This window comes from Salmo salar, chromosome ssa27 (genome assembly GCF_905237065.1).
Source record: "Salmo salar chromosome ssa27, Ssal_v3.1, whole genome shotgun sequence".
Taxonomy (NCBI): domain Eukaryota; kingdom Metazoa; phylum Chordata; class Actinopteri; order Salmoniformes; family Salmonidae; genus Salmo; species Salmo salar.
This window is the reverse complement of record NC_059468.1, coordinates 19688986-19693738: the sequence shown is the minus strand read 5'-3', so window position 1 is coordinate 19693738 and position 4753 is coordinate 19688986. Positions and strand designations below refer to the sequence as shown.

General features: G+C 40.9%; 1 long non-coding RNA gene across 1 annotated transcript; it reads right to left on the bottom strand.

The window, feature by feature from the left end:
- Positions 1-3035: 3035 nt before the first annotated feature.
- LOC106588629 (uncharacterized) lies at positions 3036-3857 on the bottom strand. Its single transcript, XR_006762341.1, has 3 exons — positions 3844-3857; positions 3423-3571; positions 3036-3108 (listed from the first exon to the last, which is right to left on the bottom strand). It is a non-coding gene; the product is annotated as an uncharacterized lncRNA (long non-coding RNA).
- Positions 3858-4753: the final 896 nt, after the last annotated feature.

The window sequence follows — 4753 nt, the reverse complement described above, 5'->3', positions numbered from 1 at the left end:
CCCGGAGCCCTGTTTTAGCAGGTGGAATAGTGGGGACCAATTGGAGTTTTACTTAGAAGCAATGCAAATATCATGGTACAGCTATATAGACACTCAATCATCATGTTACTTTTTAACGGTACGTTCACAAACATACAGTGAGGGAAAAAAGTATTTGATCCCCTGCTGATTTTGTACGTTTGCCCACTGACAAAGAAATGATCAGTCTATAATTTTAATGGTAGGTTTATTTGAACAGTGAGAGACAGAATAACAACAAAAAAATCCAGAAAAACGCATGTCAAAAATGTTATAAATTGATTTGCATTTTAATGAGGGAAATAAGTATTTGACCCCTCTGCAAAACATGACTTAGTACTTGGTGGCAAAACGTTTCTTGTAGTTGGCCACCAGGTTTGCACACATCTCAGGAGGGATTTTGTCCCACTCCTCTTTGCAGATCTTCTCCAAGTTATTAAGGTTTCGAGGCTGATGTTTGGCAACTCGAACCTTCAGCTCCCTCCACAGATTTTCTATGGGATTAAGGTCTGGAGACTGGCTAGGCCACTCCAGGACCTTAATGTGTTTCTTCTTGAGCCACTCCTTTGTTGCCTTGGCCGTGTGTTTTGGGTCATTGTCATGCTACTTTATCTGCAATATTAAGCTGATCCACCTCTTAAAATATTTTACAAAAATATTTTTTTAAATACAATTTTATAAATAAAAAAAAGAAACAACACCAACACCACAACCAATTTATTTGTCATTTATTGTAACATTATTAAAACACATTACAAAGACAGTATGAAAATACCCTCATCTCTTAAAACAAGGCTTGGAAAATGTATATACAAGTATGGAACAGGTCATTACAGATATGAGTTAACTTGAAATGTACCCTACACATTTATTGGTCAAAATAATTGAATGAATTTCTTAATTCCTGTCTCCACACTGCACTTCTTTGTCTGAAAGCGATCGGGATTGTGGAGCTGTTCATGTAATTATGGGTAAGAAAACTGAGTAAGAACTTTAATGTGTTCTAGGCTGGGCAGCGTTATGGGTAACACTTTACTTGATTGGAGTGTACATAATATTGATGTTGAATACATGTGTTATGAAGGTTGAATGATACTGCAACACTCATAAAGGTACTATAAACTGTTTCATAAAGGTGTTATGAATGCCGTATGTATACCCCCTTCCTAAATTGTTAACAGCATTTTGTTCAGCTTGACATTAGAGTCCCTGTTATTCTACTTTGACTTACATAAATAACCATCTTATTCATACTTTAACTTTAGGTCCATTTCTGTCTATTAAACTTGTGAGGCAAAATAACCACACACTAAAAATCATAAACAGAGAAAGAAAATGCAATGGAGAGAAATGTGTTGTTCTCTATGGAACATGATTATACATATGCATTTGTCACCATACAGAGAATCACAGTGAAAAAATACGCAAATCTTGAAAAGAAAAAGCTTCTTGTGAAAAATATAATAAAATAGTGTTGTTTCACAGAACTGACAACAGTGAGCTCAAAAACATATTATATTTATTGTGTTTTACAAAAAGACAAAAATATACACAGAGGAAGAGTGGTATGCTTTCTATTTTGGAAAGAAATGTGTTATATAGAACACACATTATTGTTTAAGAACTGTTCTCAAGCCACCACATCACTAGCCTGAGCTCTGAAGTGCTGCTGTCGTCTCTGTACCTCCAGCTGCAGCTCCAGGTCTGTGGAGATCAGTCAGAGGTTAGAAATGACTCAGATGGTGCTCTACAGTAATCAACCATATCAATTAGCAAGTTTGAGGCAAGATCCAAAACAGGTCCATCTTTGCTATTGAATGTAGACTTGGCTTTTGTGTTTCCTGACCATTGACATGAAATAATATGACTAAAATGGAAATGATCCGGAACAAAACATCATAGGAATATTTATATACATATCTCAATCTCCCTTCATCTGCCTGAAGTTACTGAATTGAAAACTGAATTGATCATTACTCACTGGTCAGTGTGCTAATGACCTGCTCCTCTCCAGGGTCAGTCTGTTCTCTCCTTACATTCAGGATGTGTTTGACCGAGTCAGTAACAACACATACATCAACCAATCACAGGGTCACTTACAACACATCCATCCATCCATCCACCCCCCCCACTTCCTCCCTCACATCGTCTGTAACAACACATCATCAGTCAATAAATTAATCAAAACAAAGAAGTGTAAACTTTATTCACTTACTAAAGTAAGACAATTCAACAAGACATAAAATATGTCCCCTATTTTGGGGATGCCCCACAAAATACCCATCATCTAGTCTTTTCTTTATGTTACACATCAGAAGTCATCAATACTTCTCGTTTTATTTAATCCCCAGACTTGATCAACAGAAACCAACATTGCACCTGTGTGACACCATGCATATACCCTTAGAAAGTACCGGTACCCTGTACCCTATCCCCTGTGCACTAGGTGCCAGTAACCACCTGCGTCCTGCATGGCTGCCTGCTCGCTGCATAGCTGCACTCCTCTCAGCATCTCCAGCAGCTCTGTCCTGATGTTGTCCACCACCTCCCCCATCAGGCCCACGTCAGCTATGCCTTTCCAGAAGTTCAACGTCTCCTCTGGGGAACAAAGGACACAGCAGAGATTAAAGTTCAAGTTCAAAGAAGGTTATATGCCATTTGAGTCACAGTTAATAATACTGAGCAAGAATTCATCCAGTTGCATGCCAAGAATATCTAAAGTCCAAAACGTAACACATACTTTCAAATACTTGAGATGTGGTTGGTTTAACTTGACCGGCATGCAGGGACGGCGGAGTTCCACTTTTCATTTTACCGGGTGATCTAAACCAGTCGCACTCAACTGCAAGTATTCAACAATGTATTTGATCCAGGTATGAAGCTTAGATACAAAACTAAATGCCCACACAACTATTTGACATCAGAGTTGAGTGTAACTACAGTAAATAGTCACTAGTTAGAGCTGTTTGGGTGAAGAACACACCTGATACTGTATCTCACTGGTTTTCTTCTCCATGGCTATGGCCCCTGAACTCCACTCCACTGTTCCGGTCATGACAACCTGGCCACCATTACCTATCACCACCTGGGCTACATGTCCAACAAGGGAGAGACATGGTCAGCTACACTACTTACAATATTCAATACACAGAATAACACGGATGGTTCAGGTCCTGGATGCTTATTGACTGATACTGTATTCCCAACTTGTGTATATATCCTAATTAGAATGTAAAGTTAATGGACACGTGTACGATATCACCAATTAAAAAACAAGTTAAATGGGAAAAATAGGATTAAAAGGTTCCTTACAGAAAATAACTGCCAGACAAACTTTTAAATTGTTTTGCCACAGACAACCTGAGATCTTTACAGCCCTCAGTGAGAGGTGTGTCTGGTCTCACCTTGTGAGGAGATGGGTGTGGTGAGTCCGCTGCCATCAGGGGGGAAGCGTGTGTTGTTGATCAGCAGGTCAAACTTGGTGCTACGACACGTGTTGGTGCACAGAGTGCTGTGTTCATAGAAGTCTAGCTGCCCAGAGTCCATCATCTTCCTGAAGGAGAGAGATTATTAGATAAAGGACAAGAGTGAGGAAAGACAGAGGGAAGAGAAGGGACACATCGTCTACATCAATCAACTCAGGTTGATTTTCCCCTCAGACCTGGGATCCTAACTGGCAACCCTGCAGTTTCTGGTCCACCTCTCTAACTTCAAACTACCTCTAGATTATACCTATCTAATGATCTCAGATCTCTGCACAAGTGCATAGGGGGTAGGGGCTAGAGGCTAGGGTTTGATTTGGGACTGGTCAACTCTACTCCTCACCTGAGCATGACCCCTTCCATCCGGATACTCTCTTCCTTCAGTATAGAGTTCCTAGACATGTGGACAAACTGCTTGGAGACTAAATATAATCTAAATGTGATTCTAAGTACAACACTCAATCATGAATGATTCATCTCAAAGGACATTGGTTATTTCAACTTAATGACTGCCTCAGGACCAGAGACTGAAGGACACACCGACCGCTGCCATCTCTGATGACACATAACTCCATGCCACCAGTGGCATATCAACTAGAATCACGTGTACCACCCAATCCCTACAAAATAGCATTTTTACTACATAAAACGTACTTCTACAGCCTTTTTCACAACATTTGTCACAAACTGCAACCCTGACATCTGCATAGTCATAGAGGCATACAGCAGAGACTTGAAGGTCATTCTAACAGAACCCAGCCCTATTGCTTTGGGGGAGCAGGTCTGAGAGATACACAGAACCCACAGAGGGTCAGAGGTCACATATAAATGGTGCAGAGGGGCATAACGTAATATGAATTATTCAATGACTATTCTCAATATTACATTTACATTTACGTCATTTAGCAGACGCTCTTATCCAGAGCGACTTACAAATTGGTGCATTCACCTTATGATATCCAGTGGAACAACCACTTTACAAGGATTACTTAATCCTATCCCAGGTATTCCTTAAAGAGGTGGGGTTTCAGGTGTCTACGGAAGGTGGTGATTGACTGCGCTGTCCTGGCTTGTTCCACCATTGGGGTGTCAGAGCAGCGAACAGTTTTGACTGGGCTGAGCGGGAACTGTGCTTCCGCAGAGGTAGGGAGGCGAGCAGGCCAGAGGTGGATGAACGCAGTGCCCTTCTTTGGGTGTAGAGACTGATCAGAGCCTGAAGGTACGGAGGTGCCGTTCCCCTCACAGCTCCGTAG